Raw genomic sequence first — 20,298 nt, 5'->3', positions numbered from 1 at the left:
ACATAAGGGTTAACAAACAAACCCTTAGGGATCTTGCCAAGTCGCAATTGATCCCGGATCGAATGCTGGATGCATTCGGAGAGAAGGATTCACTCCTTAGCAGTTGGCCAAATAACGACCACTAGAAATGATTGTGCTTGTAACAGTTTAGAGAGCATTGTTTGATTTGTTTGCTCAAGGAACTAAAGGATGAAAAGATATCTAATGCTTCAGGTTGAAGGCTTGAAGGGAGAGGCAGCCTCAGTTACCCCCGACTGTCTGCTTAACCCTAACCAAGGGGTTGTTAGCCGCGCCGGGAAGGTGGACCGAACCCTCCGCATGAGGTCTTTTCGTTGAGCGCTACTTGGAGTAGGAGGATGCTTGGGGGTGCCAGGGGGGCTTTTGCTATAAATCCCTCACCTTCCGAGCCCTGCACAAGAGGCCAACTTGACTCGGGATTGGATCTCGAGGCACGCATACTAGTCTACGGGTGGAATCTTAGATTAGTAATCCCTATGGATTGCTGGATATCCTTTGGGCGGATTATGGATAAGCCTACAGGCTGGACTTTATGAATGTATTCCAAAGATAAATATGATAACCTATTGAAAAGGAACTTTTTTGACACTGCCTTTTCTATGTCAAGTGCTAAGATTACATGAAAGAACCGGTGCCTAACGAGCTAATTAAGGAAGTTACTTGATGCATGTCCAACTAAATGTGGTAGGTAATTAGACAACTAAAACAACCCGATGAAAGTGCGGTGGATGTGGCCATGGGTCCGTCCTACAGATGGGTGGTCTCGGTTGGTCGGGAACTTTTCTCAATCATGAAGGACAATAAGGAGATCTTCTTAAAGGAAATGAATAGCAAGGGCGCTGACCCAGAGTCTAGGTTATAATAATCCCTGTTTATGCTTTTTTAGGGGAACGGAATGGGACTATGTCTTAGGGAAGAGAGGTCAAGCCTTGCATCCCTCTTGTTTCCCATTCTCCTTGAACCAAGTGCAACGTGAATCCGCTTCGACCCTGGCCTTTCTGCGTAAAGTGGTTCACTCGGGATTGGATACTAGTTGCTATTTAGGAAATGACCATTAGGGGAAACCTTGATTTAGGTCGGTCCTAAGTGGAAACGGCTAGAATACTTCCGCTACGTGGGAGACACGAAAAGTCCTAGATCGCAAACCCCGTGACATCCCATGGGAGTATCGGGTGGAGCTTTCTAGACCTCCTTTCTGATGGATTGCTAAGATGTATCCTGAAGGGGAAGATGGACACGTTACAATTGGTATCAAAGCCAACCAACAAAGGATTTGTTTTTAAATCTTAATAAGAAGAAGTAAAGCAAATGTTGCTGTTAAGAACATTTCCTTACTTTCGATGCTGTCTTGTAGAATTATGAAGCATGAAGCATGTTCTTAGTATTCGAAGTCATATTTATGACTGCAATTCATTCCTCGGATTATTGACAAAGGACCGATATGATGAGTATCCTAGACTGTATTTATAATCCATTACCTTTGTACGTGGAACGCAGATGGACGGGTGACTCACGAATCTACGATATAGCTGCCCACCGGTTTACATACATTCGAACTAACCTAAAGAGGATCAAGTGGTTGGAGGACCTGAAGATCGTGAAGCTGTTCATTTTTTTGGAGGCTCACGTAAACTCAACTTTACATATCAAAGGTCGAAGGGTTGAGCTGAACTCATATGTATACGAGGAAGTGACCCATGTAATCCCTGCCGACATGATCAAGGTGTTGGGACGCTACAAGAAGAATGGGTTCCAAAGGAAAGGATACCCTAATCTTCCGATGACTTACCGATTCCTGAAGATCCATGACCCGAAACCATACTATTATCTAGTTTCCATAGCTAAATGTAATACAACACTATTCTCCCCGAACTAAATGTAACAATTGCTTTACCATCCCAAGAAATATTGTACTCCTAAAAGGCTAGGCCCATATAAATGGAATAAGACTTCTTTTTATCAATGTTTGTCTTGTCTATGAGAATTGATAAAAATTTAAGTGGCTAGGTTTATTGGTTGATAGTTGAATTGAGTATGAAATATAAATCATAACGATTAGCGAGTTATAACGTTAAGAATCCTCTATTCAAGCACAACTCTAGGTATAGATTCCCAGTTCGCCCCCTACATCAAGTACTGCTGTGATCGAGGAGAAGAAGTTTCTTATCAAGCAGATCAAGCCGCCAGAATTTGACGGGAAAGGTAGGACTGTCCAAGCGGATGTTGAGATTTGGATAGAGTCTATGGAAGATTACTTTGAAGCAGCCGGTGCTTCACCCGCCAACCAGGCTATGCTCACCAAGCTGAAGCTCACCAGCGAAGCCAGGCTTTGGTGGAAGCAATGGTCTATAGATCAAGGGATCGCAGAAGGATCCATTACCTAAGAAAAGCTGAAGAAAGCTTTGCAAGGAAGATACTTACCACCTGCGTATCGCACGCAGAAAATGAATGAGTTCTACGAGCTAAAACAGCTGGGACTCACTCTTGATACATACTAAAAATTCGTTTCACTTCTTAAGTATGCGCCACAGATGGACATGACACAGCAGGTGTCAAAATTTTGTGCTGGTTTAAACCCACGAGTGAATACCCACCTTGAATCTATGCATCCAACGGATCTACAGGACGCACTCATTCGAGCTGTGCCCATAATTCAGGAGGTGCAGGCTAGGCCAAGAAGTAATTAAAATTAGTCTTATAATGACCCGAACAGAGGAGCATATAGGCCTCAAATGAAGAGAGTTCAAGGTCAAAACCGGGGACAAAGAAAGAAAGTAAGGGCTAATAATGTCAACAACTTTATCCCTACCCAAAGCAATGGCCGAAATCTCCATTAACGAGCCTGGTCATTTCAAGAGGCAATGTCCCAAGCTTAGCGGAGGACATCATCAAGCACCGTTCCAAGGAACTGGTCGTGGCCAGGGAGCCGCCACCCGAGGCAGAGGAAGAACCGCCTGTGTTGCCAATAGGGAAATGCACGAAGAAGAAGATCCGACCAAAGAAGCAGAGTTTGAAAGGATGATAGTCCATACCACTCTTCACAAGAAAGGCCCGAATCAGAAGTTTTTGGTGATTCAAACACCATCAGACTATCAAGATAAAGGTTTCAAGACCTTGACTGATTGTGGCAGTACACATTCCTTTATCTCACCAGCTTGTGCAAGAAGATTAGGAATAGCCACAGTAGAAGCACCTACCTTGCTTGTGGAATTAGCAAATGGTCGTGAGGTCACTTGTACCAGGCAAACTGCTAAGGTGGAATTCTTTCTGGGAGGAAAGACGACTTCGGTCAAATTCAGAGTCATGAACCTAGGTATCCATGAGTGTCTACTTGGAATGGATTGGCTTAAACCTAAGAATTCCCACATTCATTATGGAAAGGGCCAAGTTTCCTTTCGAAACTCTGAAGGGGAATTGGTCACAACTCAAGGAGAGGTTGGGAAGCCAAAAATTCAATTGGCTAAAGCATCACGGATTATAAAGGGAGTTAGAAAGGGACTACCTGTCTACTTGATTAAGCTTAATAAGCTAGATCAGAAGCAGGAGTCTAGTGAAGAACCTTCATGGCTAAAGGAGTACGCGGACATATTTCCTGAAGAGTTGACAAAATTCCCGCCTCAAAGAGAAGTGGATCATGAGATCAAGCTAGTGCCAAGAGCTGCACTAATTGCAAAGAGACCTTATAGGATGTCCATCTCGGAAGCAATTGAGTTGAAGGAGCAACTCAAGCAGCTGCTAGATCAGGGCTACATCCATCCTATCAGTTCACCATGGGGAGCTCCAGTATTGTTCCAGAAAAAGAAAGATGGAACACTTCGACTGTGTATTGATTACAAAGGGTTGAATCAATCAATTGTTAAGAACAACTACCCTATTCCTAGAATAGATGAGCTTCTTGATCATCTTCAGGGTGCAAAGATCTTCTCCAAGATTGATCTCAAGTCTGGTTACTATCAGATAAGGATCAAGAAAGAAGATATCCCAAACACATCCTTCAACACAAGATATGGAGAGTTTGAGTTCCTAGTTATGCCATTCGAGCTCATGAATACGCTTGTCACCTTCAACAAGTTAATGCAGGATATCTTTAGGCCATATCTTGATGACTTCATACTCGTCTTCTTCGATGACACCTTAGTCTATTCCAAACATGAAGAAGATCATGAACCCCAACTTTGAATTGTCCTTGAGATAATGAGGTCACACAAGCTCTATGCTAAGATGAAGGAGTGTGCGTTCTTCAAGTGTCAGATTGAATATCTGGGATTCATCGTATCAACGAAAGAAATCTCAGTGGATCTGACCAAAGTCAGAGATGTTCTAGAATGGCCAATACCAACAACTGTCAAAGAAATACGCAGTTTTCTTGGATTGACAAGATGGTATAGGGTCTTCATAAAAAACTATGCTTTGATTGCAACACCTCTGATGGATTTACTAAAGAAGCAAACATCCATTGCATGGTCAACTGCCAAACAAACCAGCTTTCATAGATTAAATCAAAGTTTGGTATCAGCACCTATACCAAAACTCCCGGACCTCAGTAATAAGGAGTTCGAGGAAGTAATTGATGCTAGCACACTTGCCTTAGGATGTGTGCTCATGCAAGAAGGTCATCCAGTAGCATACTCTTCAAGGAAATTGAAGAGCCATGAGAAGAATTATGCTACCCATGATCTAGAACTGTTAGCTGTTATCCATGCTCTAAAGCTTTGGAGACACTACCTCTTGGGTAACAAGTTTACTCTAGTGATGGATCATAAAAGCCTCAAGTGGATCTTTACCCAGAACGAGCTCAACATGAGGCAACGTCGGTGGATTGAAGTGCTGGAGGAGTATTATTTTGAAATCAAATATCAATTGGGAAAGGAGAATGTGGTTGCCGATGCTCTCAGTCGCAAGGCATTCCTTAATTCTCTAATCTTGCAAAATCCGTCAATAGCTAGATCTCTAGCCACAAAGGTATCCATGCCAAACAACCCAATACTTGAGCTAGCAAGAGAAGAAGCATGCCATGATCCAGCCTATCAAAAGATGCTAAGGGAGATCCCTATCAAGGAACAAGACCAAAAGCTAGAGGCTAAGTATCATGAATTCTCTATCAATAGTGGACTTGTCTACTATAGAACGAGATTATGTATACCGGCAAGCTAGTCACTTAAGCAGAAGATACTGTGGGAAGCTCATGATTCCCCTTTCTCAGGACATCCTGGCTATACCAAGACTCTCAATGGAGTTAGGAAGAGCTATTATTGGGAGAGGCTTAAAGGTGACGTTCTCAAATATGTCACTGAGTGTTTGTCTTGTCAACGTATCAAAGCCGAACATGTCAAAATGCCTAGAAAGTTGCAACCACTTGACATTCTCCAAATGAAATGGGAATTCATCAGTATGGACTTTGTTATTGGCCTACCCCAAGTTCAGGGAGGATACAACTCCATCATGGTTGTGATTGACATGCTTACTAAGGTTGCACACCTTATTCTAGTTAAGACAAACTATAAAGCCTCAAACATTGCAAGGTTGTTTATCAAGGAGATATTCAAGCTACATGGGTTACCCAGAAGAATCATTAGTGATCGTGATTCTCTCTTCACATCACACTTCTGGAGAGCTATCTTTGAAGCCATTGGGACTCAACTCTATTTTAGTACAGCTTATCATCCCCAAATTGATAGGCAAATGGAACGAGTCAATCAAGTCATCGAGGATATGCTAAGGGCACACTACTGCCGCAAACCAAAAAGGTGGATTCAATACCTGCCCTTGGTTGAGTTTGCCTAACATGCTTCTTACCAACAAAGCATTCAGATGACCCCTTTCCAAGCATTGTATGAGCATGACTATCGAAGTCCCCTAAAATTCTCAGATCCAACCTTGAGGGTTGAAGCTTCAAAGCAGATGTTGGAAGAGATGGATGACCAAGTAAAGTCAATAAGACAGGACATCCAAGCCACCAAGGATAGACAAAAGGCATATGTAGATTTGAAGCGTCAAGGTAGAACCTTTGAGGAAGGAGACATGGTCTTCATTCGCGTATGCCCAAAGGAGAGTTCCCTATCCTTAGGAGATTGCAAGAAGCTAAGTCCAAGGTATTGTGGACCATACAAGATCCTCAAGTGCCTAGGACCTAATGCTTATAGACTGCAACTCCTTGAGAACCTAAAGGTTCATAATGTATTCCATATCAGCCTACTGAAAAAGTATGTACCTAATCCTAGCCATGTACTTGATAACTAGCAAGTTGTAATGCCTAGCCAAGGAGTCCTTGAGCTACAGCCTGAAAGGATCCTAGATGTTAGGGAGAGACAACTGAGATCCAGAACCTTGAGAGAATGCCTCATCCAGTGGAAAGATTATCCTGAGGAGGATGCCACTTGGATGGATGAAAGCACTCTCAACCATCAATATCCCTAGTTTATCTTGAGATGAGGACATCTTGATTCCTCCAAGGGGGAGAGAATGTAATATTTCCGTTGAAAAATATTACTAGTCCGACTTTCCATACCCCACGTGAAACTCGTGCAAAGTTCAATTCCGGCATGGGAGTTACTGACAGTCCAATCTATAAACCGTATGCAAGGAATCATGACCTCCCCATTGGCAAATCCAAACCGAGGATCAAAACCCGCATAACCGTAGGTGAACTCCCTCTTGGGAGGAGGTCAAAAGGAAAATGATGGGTTTATTGCAAATTTTTATTATTATTTACCTTCCCCCAGTCAAAGCGTGGCTGAGAGAAGGGGATGGGCTATAATGGGAAACTTGAGAGGTGGAGGGGAAGACGCCATGCGAGGGGCCACATAGGGGGGAGATCCTCTCTCCCCTCAGACTATAAATACACCCTCTAAGGTGTTGAAGGAAAAGGAAAAAAGACAGCGACAGGCTGCTTGGGTGGTGAGAGAAGAAGGACGATGCCAGACTGTGGAGGTGTTGATGTTGCCCTTGTGCTGTATGGAGGAGGAAGGAGCTGCTATAGTCCGTGGAGCCATTGTGCCTGAGGGAGACGCCAATGACACGCCGCCGCCTGGGCTCGTTTAGTCGTTGCTAGCTGCCAAACCGATCTGCTACCATTATTCCACCTCTTGCCTGCCATCATGATCCTCATCGTCCACGTGGCCATCACACACCCCCCCAAAAGCTTCTTAGAAGCTTCTTGGAAGCTTCTAAGGGGGCTTCTTAAAGCCCCCCTTCCCGTGGATTTCCCATAAAGCCATTTTTCCCCAAGATTTTAAGTCCCCTTCCTATTAGATCCACCCACAAGCCCATTTTTCTAGTCAGTTTAAAGGCCCTTCCTATTGAACCCTCTGAAAGCCCAAAATTTTTTTCCCTCTTAAGCTTCGAAGAGGAAGCCTATAAGGCCTTCCCATTAGTTCCCTAATACACCTTTCTGGGGACATCAAATACAACCTCATGAGCATCATTGAATGCTTTGATTGTAGTTTACATAACTTTCATTTTCTTTCTCAAAATGGCCTTTGCAATCCTTTGTTCTTCTTCAAGATCTTCATCATTGCACTCCTTGTCCAGGCCTTCAAAGTCCAAAATGGAAGGCTTGTTGACATTGTTTATATATCGCTTAAAATTGATGAAGCTTTTCTCCATGGTCACTGATGTCAAAACCACAAAAGAATCTATAGATCCAAAAGCAAACGTTCTATCCATTGGTAGGAAGTCAACACTACCAACTAGCATGCAATACTTATAAGAAATGCTTTCAAGAGCATTTTCCAAAGCTGCCATTTACTTTCGATCAAGAAATGATAACAACACGAATTGTTTAGGTTCACATGTCATTTTTAGTAGAGTGGATACAACCTTTCCAAAATTTATGGAGTCCCATTTCATTCCCTCAACCCCATGTGTTGCATCTAGAACAACAACCCCAATGGTAATTGGATCTCTGTGATGGGACCTAAAACGGGCTGGCACTGGCTCATGCACTAGCCGAACCTCTATCATGCGCTCAACAACCCCACGGCCTCGCGGCCAGGAGCGTGGATGACACATACATCATCTTCCTAAACATCTTGCATTTGTATCACGTCTTGTAGTCCAACTCTAACCAAATTAACACTCCTCAGAGGGAGTCCGAGCACTTTGAAAAATAGCACGAAGTACAAACATAGGAGGTCCTCCCACGGGGCTGATTGCCGCTACCTCATTGCGACTCTCCTACACCTTGGGGATTGGCCCCTCGATGTAACACAATATCGCACACATTTCTACTCAAGGTATCAATTGATCGTATCCAAGAATGTACCATACCTCACTTTCTTTCCCCTTTAGACCCAACGCCTAGCCTACAGCTTGGGCAACCTTACTCACTCAACGTTGGTCATATTCCTCTAGAAAGCAATTGCCATGCATCCAGGAGATATTGTCTGACACCTTTTATTATTTTATGCTTCATGAAAATTGTGAATGTCCACGTGCTCAAATAATTAAGAAAATCAGCACTGGTGCACATGTGGAAAATACTTCTTTCAATTATTTTCGACTATTGCTCGTATGCGGTGTTGCATGAACCTAACACCGAGAAACCCTCGTGCTACTTGGTTCTTAATCTTTAATTGTCGACCAACCTAAATGGTATGCATAAAAACTAGCAAGTTTTCATCATTTCACTCAGCATTTAGACACCTTTCATACACTCTACTCCCTCACCCGTTTAGGTTGTGCATGGTGCATAGGTTTAGGGTTCATTTTCCACATTTTCATTGTATAAAAAGCAATAAAAACTCACTAGAACATAAAGGTAGGGCTGAACTGAGGCTAAACCTCATGCTTCAGACTCCCGATACATCTACAAATATGGTACTTATTTTTTCTTAATTTTTGGCACTCAAAATCCATTTTTTCCCTATTTTTAGTGGTTTTTTCCTATTTTTCTTGTATTTTTCACAATATTAAATAATTGAAAATTCAAAATGAGTTGTGGGCTGTGGCCCTTAGGTTCATTTGCAGCAAAATCACAAATTTAGTTGGCGTGTCTTATTATATTTTCCATTTATATCTCAAAAACACCCAATTCCCTCATATTTCGCGTGTTTTACGGGTTTTACACTATTAATTTCATCCACAACACTTATGATTTTCTGATTTTTTGATTTCAAACAGTTGGAAGATATTGCAAACAACATTATAGTGCATAATCATTCCATGGGAACAAGTATTCATGAAGCAAATTGCATAAAACATCAATTTTCTTTGTAAAAATGAGATTACCATTCTTTGCGGGTTGCGGGTTTTTATTTGCCATATCTCGGGACTGATTTCCAGCCACCATTAATGCTCATGACAGTCCATAATCAGCAATCTTCCTTCCTCTTGCACCACGGAGCAATCCGGTCTTCATTGGACAAGCATCCGTCATCCATTCTTCTTCTTCTTCACCACACGAATCTGCCTTTAGGGGAGAGAGAGATAGGAGAGAGAAAGACTGAAATCAGAATTCTTCATAGAGACCGCCATTGGAGGAGTGAAGCATGGCGATAGAGTCAGCATCCAGGGGGGGGATTGAAGCCCCATGATCAATTGTAGTGGTTGCTCACAGCAGGCATGATGCATGATCAACAAGGGGGTGCAAATTTCAGCGCCTCCCTGATCATGTTTTTCCTCTTCTCTCTCATCCCACGATCTCATGCTAACTAAAAGTTTGGCATAAAATGCCCCCTAGCCCCCAAAGGTCACCATTCCTTTGGCCAAACTCATGTCCACCTTTTCAAATCTTGCCCATTTGTTGGCCATTTTTCCGTCTGGACTCCGAATTGAGCTCATAAAAATCCTGGGCGTCCGGCTTGGCATCCCGCATTGGCAAGTAACTCTTGTCAACCCGCACGATAGTCTGAAAAATTATAAAAAATCAACAAGTGTTGCTCGGGCACCTTTAAAGCACTTTGACGCTTAAAATTGTCCTAGGTCGAGGCGCCGCCTTCGATGTTAAATATTTTTCCTTTGATATTCGTAATTTTTAGCTATTTTTAAGCACTTCTCGGCACCAAAATTCCACTCTCATTGGCGACCATAGGATAGGGCGACTCAGCCCGTCGAACCCACGAACATATCTGCACAAAACAACTGAAGGAAGCATCAAGCTGATACAAAATAGAGACATATTAAACACAGCACAATGCTCCCCCTACCCCCTGACAGAACCAAGGCATGACATCCACAAGGAGTAGGCCTAGTATCATCTGATAAAAGGTCTGAAGCTAGTCACTAACCAACCGCTCCAACACGGCCAAACTAAAAAGAACTATCAAAGAGGTTTCCCTAAGTGGTGGTCTGAACTGCCTACCAAACTAAGGACAACACAACTAGGAGCTCCTACTAGGTGAGGACTCCTATAGCCTGATCAAGAAGTATTTTCGTATAACACGTTTCTTGTAGGGTTTTTATTTTATTGACATACTCGGGTATATAAAAAGGAGGAAGCTGAGCGTAGTGACCCAAGGAGAATAGGGCATCGGCCTCAGGACCTGTCTCGGTACCCAAGAACCTACCAAGCCCTCGCAAGGCGACACTTAATCCTTTTTTGACGCTCACTTTTATTTTCGCTCCAACCTTCCTTAATTTCTTCTTTCTAGCAAGATGCTACCCCTAGGAAGACAAGGCATCGGCCCCGGGTCTGACTCGTCCCCAGGAACCTACCAGGCCCTCGCAAGGCAATGATCAACTCCGTATACATTTTCATTTCTTTTCTTTTCTATTTTTAGAGGGGTTAGAACCCCTTTTTACACACCTTTATATATTTTTATTGTCTTTTCAGATGTTCAGGGTTTTTTATTATCAACATTCTTTTCCTTCTGGCAGGCTTCTCTAACTGCCTCACAACTAATAAGAACTCCTAGAACGGCTGCCTAGCAGGCTAGCAGAATAGGGTCACTAGGACCCCCTTCTAAAACAGGTCTTTCAACGCTCAAGAATGTCTTTACAGGAGGCCACAACCCCTCAGACCTCCCTCAAATATACTGAATCTAAACCTGGGACTTCATGCCTTGGACGCTGGTCCCCAATAAGAAACGAAAAAACCCCTTTAACAAGTACCCAAACACATATAACATACAAACCACAGTACTCATAAAGGAAAGATATCACATGGATAGGGCCACAAGAAGCGTCGATGCCGCGACAAAGGCTCCCTCCAACTCCACGGAATCTGTCAAGCACAGGACTCAAACAAGAAACCACTAACCGCACATGCACTAAACAGACAACTGGCCCTCTTGGCCTGATAAAATACTTCACTACAAAATTGGATCGGCTCTCTTGGCCGAAATAGAACACTAAAACCTCCCAAACTGGCCCTCTTGGCCTAATGAAATCAAACAGTATAGCACCTACACATCCTTCCCTGGAAGAATCCATATATATAATAATAGGCTCCCTTCCAAGGAGGAAAAACAGGCTCGTAGCCCTAAACTAAATGCATAAGGTTATGACCCATCCCTCCTACATAGATAGCAAGAGGCGTACATATAATATGTTGTCTAATCAACCTATGGGTCCCAGATGATAACGGTAAATTGGTCTCGGCTACTCGTTGCATCACCCATATCAACCATTTTCTGCCATATATTGCATGTTCTAATAACATTCCCCACAAGCGACCGGGTCTTGTTTCATCATTGATAACAATATCTGAACTAGGACCACAATTAAAGAAGAGGTCTTCCTCATACGCAAGATTTGCCAATGAATCTGCAAACTGATTCCAGTAACGTGGGATTAGCTAAAAAGGCACTCTCTCAAACTCCTCTAGTAGGGTCGTCGCAGTCCAATGATACATACAAAGAATGGGGTTCCTCACTATGTATGTCCCATCTAGTTGATTCAGGATCAATTGGGAATCCCCTTTTACTAACAACCGACAAATACCACCTTGTTTGGCAATATGCAGTCCCACAATCAAGGCTTTATACTCCGCCAAATTGTTAGTGAATCCTACCCCAAGATAAGCAGCTAACTTCATCGTAACTCTTCGTCGGGGGTCTCAGATTACTACTCCAACACTTCCTTTTCTATTAGGGCCCCTGGACGCTCCATCAAAATATAATGTATACGTCCACAATGGGTTTACAAAGCCAGCCATCACGAACTCCTCTATTCGTAATTATGATAATCAAAGTTTAGCATGTTGAGAGGATGAACTGACGGCTCCATCCCACCTTCTTCATTGAACTCAACAGGGATACTCGTTAAAAGCCGTAAGAAGTGATGGCAGAAGACTTTGATCTCCCACACAAAAGTTCCTTCTTCTTGCTCAATCACTTTATACCCTTTGCTCCACCAGATAAGTTTCCCCTGATGGTATCTCTGCTCCAGATATGGGTGCTCCAAATAAGGGATTAACCGCCCCATCAACCGACTTTAAGCTCTTTTGCAGGTCTCAAATCATCCCCAGCATGGACCTGCAATGCATTTTCTTTGTATTAGCATACTTAGAAATAATAAGGTTTAATCTTATTAAGATTAACCTTATTTTTAAACTCTACTCCCTGTAAATCAGCTAATAGGGCCATAGACCTATTCTTCCCTAGCCTAACAATCTTATAGGGACCATCCCATTTGGGTTCCAGCTTCCCTGGAAACAACTCCCTATGCGCATCGTAATAGAGGACTAACTGTCCTTTTTTAAAGGTATATCTCTTCGCTTTCAGGTCATGCAACTGTTTCATGCGATGTTTAGCCACCTCTTGGTGTAATAGGCTTTGCAACTTAATTTCATCTAGGTGTGCTAAGGTTGTAAATCGCTCTAATAGGGCGTCCTCATTACCCAAAGAATGGTTTATTGCGAATCTAATGGTCGGTAACTCAATTTCTAAGGGTAAAATGCACTCCTCACCATAAACTAGTTTGAACGGCGTGTGGCCAGTGGCTCGCTTGAACGTGGTATTATATGCCCATACTGCCACATGCAACTTCTTATCCCAGTCGCGTTTCTTTTCAGATACGACTTTCGATAGGATACCCACAAGCTGCTTGTTGGTACTTTCAACCTGCCCATTTGCTTGCGGATTATAAGGAGTCGTTTTATTGTACTTGATTTTCCAAGCCTCAGTCAAGCTTTTGATAACCTTGTTCAGGAAATGGGTTCCACGGTCTGACACTAATTCTTTTGCTGGACCAAAACGACATATTATCTACTCTAAAAGGAAACTAGCAGTTTCTTTAGCATCATCTTTCCTTGTTGCACGTGCTTCTGACCACTTTGTGAAGTAGTCAGTTGCTACAATAATATACCTCTTTTGCGCAGTCGACGACGGAGTAATAGGACCCACAAAGTCTATTCCCCACTTCTCAAATGAAAGTATTGCCATAATAGGGGTGAGTGGTCTTTTCCTATTCTCTCGACTATCATGTTGTTGACAAATATCACATCTCTTAACATACGCAAACGCATCTTGGAAGATGGTAGGCCACCAGTAACCTGCTCTTAAAGCCTTTTGTGCTATAAGCCATCCAGCAAAATGACCTCCACAAGCGGAATCATGGCACTCTTCCAAAATGAATGGCACCTCGTCAGGTGTCACACATCGGCGATAGATGTCATCAACCCCTTGCCGATATAATGTACCTACGATCAAGGCAAACTTTAATGCCTGCTGCTTAATTTTCCTTCTCTCAGCTTTAGATAGTTCGGATCCAGCCTCTCCTGTCGATAAATAATGCGTTATTGTAGCATACCAGGAGGGAATAGATGCCGTATCTATTTTAAATAACAACTCCATGTCACTACCTTCAGCCATATATTCTTTCGGTTCCCCAAAGTCCACAAGACATTCCACAATACCCTGTAACCTTGGTGGCTTACTCCTGATCTCATAATCAAACTCCTGCAAAGTGATTAACCACTTTGCTAGATGATGAGGCGGCTACAGCTTATTCATCAATAATCGAAGCCCCTCCGCCTTCGTATAAAGCACAACTTTCTCATAGAGGATATAGTGCCTGAATTTCTTGGTCCCAAAGACCATCTCCAGACACAACTTCTCCATGTAGGTATAATTGATCTTTGAAATGCCCAATTTTCGACTAGCAAAAGCAATCGGGTGATACTACTTTTCTTCCCAAATTTGGGCTAAACAGCAGAGCTGATACTATGCATGGTGGCTGCTGAAAATATATAAAATACCTCACCTCTTTTAGGGGCTTTTAAAACGGGAGCTTTTACTAGCTCCTGCTTCACATCCTTGAAAGCTACCTTACAAGGGTCGCTCCATACAAACAAAGAGCTGAAGGACAATAGATTCGTAAGCGGCAACGCTCTTTCTGCCAAGGCGTTTATGAATCTACGGTAATAACCAACCAAGGACAGAAAGCTATGAACTTCTTTTGGAGTGCGTGGTGGACCCATGGCAACTATGACTTTGACCTTCTTGGGATCTGTCGCAATACCTACCGAACTGACCACATGGCCCAGCAAGAGCCCATAAGGTACGCCAAAAGCGCACTTCCGTGGGTTAAGAGCGATACAAAATTGTCTACAGCGCTCAAAGCACTTTCTTAAAATGATCAACTGCCTTTCTCTCATGGTGGCGGCTCCTAAGTCATCAATAAACACCTTCAACTCTTCAGGGGATATGTCACCGAATGTCTTATCTGTTGTTCGTTGCCACGAACCAGGCGCATTGCATAAACCAAAGGCTATCACATGGTACGCAAAAGTACCAAAGACAGTAATAAAAGTTGTTTTCAACTTGTCCTCTTCTGCAATTGCCATCTAGTTATATCCTGCAAAGCAATCCATAAATGAATATATCTCCCTACCCGCTAATTGATCCAAAATCTTGTCAATAAATGGCAACGGGTAGTAATCCTTAACCGTCTGCTTATTCAACTCCCTAAAATCTACACATAATCGGATTTGATTATTTTTCTTCTTCCTGATAACAATGGTGAACACCATTCCGTATGTTGCACAGGAAAGATCAAACCCACTTTTCTAAGCTTCTGTAACTCTTCAAATACCCCGTCCCTCAGTTCAAAAGGCATACGCTTACTTTCTGACACACAGAACGACTGCCCTCTTTTACTGGAATAGTATGAACAGCGAGGAATGCCTCTCAGCTCATCATAATTCCAGGCAAAGATATCGCGGAATTCTTGAATTAGGGACACATAGTCCTCCCTTTCTACTGAACTAAGCATAGAACCTAATTTGATTGGCCGCGAATCATTTGGCGTGCCAAGGTCTAGCTCGATAACATCTGCATCTCTTATACGATCTTGGGCCTCTATCGGCTCGTTCAAAGTGATCTGATAGATGTCTTCCGTGGCAATATTAAATAACTGAAAATTCAAAATGAGTTGTGGGCTGTGGCCCTTAGGTTCATTTGCAGCAAAATCACAAATTTAGTTGGTGTGTCTTATTATATTTTCCATTTATATCTCAAAAATACCCAATTCCCTCATATTTTGCGTGTTTTACGGGTTTTACACTATTAATTTCATCCACAACACTTATGATTTTCTGATTTTCTGATTTCAAACAGTTGGAAGATATTGCAAACAACATTATAGTGCATAATCATCCCATGGGAACAAGTATTCATGAAGCAAATTGCATAAAACATCAATTTCCTTTGTAAAAATGAGATTACAGTTCTTTGCGGGTTGCGGGTTTTTATTTGCCATATCTCGGGACTGATTTCCAGCCACCATTAATGCTCATGACAGTCCATAATCGGCAATATTCCTTCCTCTTGCACCACGGAGCAATCCGGTCTTCATTGGATAAGCATCCGTCATCCATTCTTCTTCTTCTTCACCACACGAATCTGCCTTTAGGGAAGAGAGAGGGAGGAGAGAGAAATACTGAAATCAGAATTCTTCATAGAGACCGCCATTGAAGGAGCGAAGCACGGCGATAGAGTCAGCATCCAGGGGGGATTGAAGCCCCATGATCAATTGTAGTGGTTGCTCATAGCAGGCATGATGCATGATCAACAAGGGGGCGCAAATTTCAGCGCCTCCCTGATCACGTTTTTCCTCTTCTTTCTCATCCCACGATTTCATGCTAACTAAAATTTTGGCATAATATGCCCCCTAGCCCCCAAAGGTCACCACTCATTTGGCCAAATTCATGTCCACCTTTTCAAATCTTGCCCATTTGTTGGCCATTTTTCCGTCCGGACTCCGAACTGAGCTCTGAAAAATCTTGGGTGTCCGGCTTGGCATCTCGCATTGGCCAGTAACTCTTGTCAACCCGAATGACAGTCTGAAAAATTATGAAAAATCAACAAGTGTCGCTCGGGCGCCTTTAAAGCACTTTGACGCTTAAAATCGTCCTAGGTCGAGCCGCCGCCTTCGACGTTAAATATTTTTCCCTTGATTTTCATAATTTTTAGCTATTTTTAAGCACTTCTCGGCACCAAAATTTCGCTCTCACTCTGTAAACATTATGTATAAGATCAAAGGTTTCTAGATTGCATCCGACAACATATACACGCCAAGGGGAAGTAGTGGAGGATTGAAGAGGATTTTGCTTTTTTCCAATTAGGAAGCTCACAATATCTTTTGCTCCATTTGGTAGGGACCCTGCATCAGCTCCACATGTGAGCTTCTTTGATATCCAATCATTGCAAATGCCTAAAATCTTTGTGTAGACTTCATCATTGATATCATAATCATCAACAAGCTCTTCCCAAGTCTTCATCACAGCGCTACTTTCTGGAACTGAAGCATTGAAAAGAGTGACTAATTCCTCCTTTAGGACCCTATCTTGCTTGATTTGCTTACCCCTTGTTTCCATGTCAATCATATCTTCCTTATCCCATTTGTTTCTAAGAAAAAGGATATGACCTTCATTGATCTCCTCTTGTAGTGTAAGGATGTCTCTGTCCTTTAAACCCATAAGGCAACGAAATGCAACAGAAGAAGGTTGCCTTCCCTTTTTTCTCGAACTCTCCTCTTGGGATATAAGTTCACCTCTAGGGTATCTCTTCATGATTTTGATCCAACTATCAAATATTTCTTGGGAGCTAACAATCATATGGCAATCTCTAGATGCACAATTTTCTCCAATGTATGCCACAAATCTCTGCAAAAAAAAGATCAAAATAGTGAGCATAGAACAAAAGAAAGAGCATCACACTAATCTTCACAAAAAAAGAAGGTAAGCTTATATATGATTCCCTGCCATGGTACTCTTTGAGAGCTTGTCTTAGAAAGCCCTTGTTGGGGTTTTGGTGGAGAACCAAATGCTAGCCACTGATCTCTTAATTGTTGAAGTTGCTCAACATAAGGGGCCTTCTTCATAACATTATGTGATTCCATATTTGTCATTCGTGAAAGCTCAATGCACATTTCCGTAGGAAAATCAACTAATATTCTAGCATTTCTTGTGGTGTATAAATGCTTGGTTGCTAGACAATGTGTAGTATTACTCTGAATATATATCTTTGCTGCATGAATTGAGTGAAGCCTTGATATTATCCAATAACTATAAGTGTCCAACTTATTAGCATCCACCTCATCACGATGCATGGGTCTCTTCTCATTGTTGTCTTGTACAAAAGGCATAAGATATGCTGCCCTTGCTGGGTTCATGGGAGTCTCTATGAAAGACGTTGTTAGCTTCTCTACCTAATCCCAATATAGTGACCTATAAGCATACAAAGGAGGTGCCTCATAACACCTATCAATGCGAATAGGAAATTGTGTTGTTGAACCAAATGGAAAGAATTTTTCAAACACGTGAAATCCTGATTCTTCCTTCTTTCCCTTCTTCTTAACTATTTCAGGAAAATCGAATGTTCTTTCTACTCCCTTGACCTCAAGATAAATTATTGGCTTTGTAGGTGTAACTTCTAACATGGAAGGTAAAGTGGCATCATTCTTAGTAGTGTTAGCAGCCATACTAACAACAAGAGCTTGTGACAAGGAACTTTGTTGAGGTGATTTTGACTTTGAGCTTGTGGGATTCCATGAATTATTTTCTTCTTGAGAAGAAGGTGAAGATCTCAAGTCTATTTGTTTATCTTGGAGCTTCATTCTTTTGTTGGGGCAATCACATTTTCTTGATAGGGAAAGTAGCTCACTATTTTGAACAGCTTGGGATGCTAATATAATGTCTTATGTGCCCTTTACCTCCTCAAATAAGCTCCATCCCATTGTTTTCAAAGAGTATTCTTCATCCTCTTTAATACGGGAAAAGTGAAATGACAAAGGATCAAGTTTGTATACTACATTTTTCCCCTTGATCTTAACAAGATTACACGGTATTCCCTCTTTCCCAGCACATCCATATGTTATCTTCTTTATGACACCATCTTGTTGAAAAAATGCAATATCACTCTTTAAAGTGAATAAGAGAACATTGTCAGCCCTTTTTCCTTGACTATCATAAACATCCACATACCATGGATATATAAAACCACCACTAACTCCATTAATGGTTTGGGTCTCCTTTTTGGATGTGCTGTCTTTCTTTGCCATTGAATAGTTCTACAAAGAGAAAAAGTTGTTAGACAAAAGTGGATTTTAAAATATTCAAAATTCACAAAACCCAAATAAATGTATAAGATTTCTAAGTTGAAAATTGAAAACACAACAACACAAGATTTTACGAAATACAAGACAAATGTACTCCAAAGGGACTATTCCATAAAATGAAATATTAAAATTTGAGATTAAGTGTGGTATGAGATCCAACCATAAATATGTGTGCTTATGTATCAAATCTCATGGATTATCCTGGCCCTAAGTTAGCATTAATTATGTTTCTCTTGCAAGAATCATATAATAAAAACTTTGCCATGGACTTCGGTGAGAAGATCAAATTCTATTAATAGTGAGACTTGACCATGGGCTTAACCAAATGGTCAAGTGATAATGAAATGTTGAGTGTGAGTGTGGTATCAGATATAGTGAAAAATCATTGTGGTTATGTAGAAAATATCATGGATGATTTTGTCCCTAAGTTAATATTGCATTTCTTCTCCATGTAAGTTTTCTATGCAAGGATCATACTCTAGGAACTTTGCTAAGATTTTTGGCCATGTGGTCAAATCCTATTTAATCAAAGAATGAGATTTAGTCCAATATGAGATCTACCTATATATCAATGTGGTTATGTAGCAATCTCACAATTCCATTTGGCCCAAAGTTAACATTTTAATTACTGCACATGTAAGTTTCCCTTGAAATGAGCTATATTGTAGAAACATTGTCATTGGTTTTAGCCATGTGGTCAAATCCTATTTAGTAATAAGACTTATCTATACGATTAGAAACTTTGACATGGTTTTTTACCATAGGATTTTAAAAGGCTAGTTAAAGAGAGGATGTGGTTTATTGTGATATGAGATTCACATATAAACAAATATAGCTACGTAGCAAATCCCATAGATATCAATATAAGATAAAGTGAAAAACACTTGAAAGGTGGAGATTTGACCTCATGGTGAAACCTACAAGATAAGAGGATTTCTATAAACTGGTTTTAACCATATGGCCAAATCTAGTTTCATAACCACATGAAGAAAGTGATTCATATGTTATAACATGCTATGAAATTGGATTTGACTATATAGCCAAATATTGTTTTATAATGGAATGAAAAATTGGTCTCATGATTTGTAAGATTTATGAGATTAGATTTGATCATATGGCTGAACAAAACAAGAATGGGAGATTCTTGGATGCTAGCATTGATAAAAAAATGAAAGATTTGACCATATTGCCAATTTTTATTTTGTAGTGGAATGGAAAAAATGGCTAATTTGTGGCAAAATGATATGATATTTATAGGAAGTTATGAAAAATTGAAATGAAAGAAATGGTTTATGGAAAGAAAGTGGTTTGTTTGTTGCACAATAAGTTTTGACCACATGGCGAAACTTCCTGTAAATATAGTAGGTAATCAAGGAGTTCCAAGTAGAACATGGTCTTCCTTTTTTGGAGATAATATAGAAGATGTTTTTCTTAGAACATTTTTCCATACAACCAAATCTAGCATACCCAAAATTTGTGTGATTGAATCCACCATAAATTTAGTCTTAATTTTTTAGGATCAAATTCCAAAAGAGTGGTTTATTTGTTGTAAGACAAGATTTGACCACATGGCCAAATTATAGAAAGTAAGGAATTCTAAGTAGAAACTAGCCTTTCCTTTTGGAAGTAAGCAAGGGTTGATAATATAAGAAAGCATTTGACCAAATGGCAAAATGTCATTCTTGTAGTAAAATGAACAAAGTGCTTGATTGGTTGCAAGATATTGTGATACTACAAGAGTCCTTATTTTGGCCAAGAGATTGCTTAAGGAGAAGATTTGGC

Source organism: Lygodium microphyllum, chromosome 6, assembly GCF_053477565.2.
Source record: "Lygodium microphyllum isolate KBCC chromosome 6, Lygodium_microphyllum_v1.1.10, whole genome shotgun sequence".
Classification (NCBI taxonomy): domain Eukaryota; kingdom Viridiplantae; phylum Streptophyta; class Polypodiopsida; order Schizaeales; family Lygodiaceae; genus Lygodium; species Lygodium microphyllum.
The sequence above is the reverse complement of the archived record's forward strand: the minus strand, read 5'-3'. Positions refer to the sequence as shown.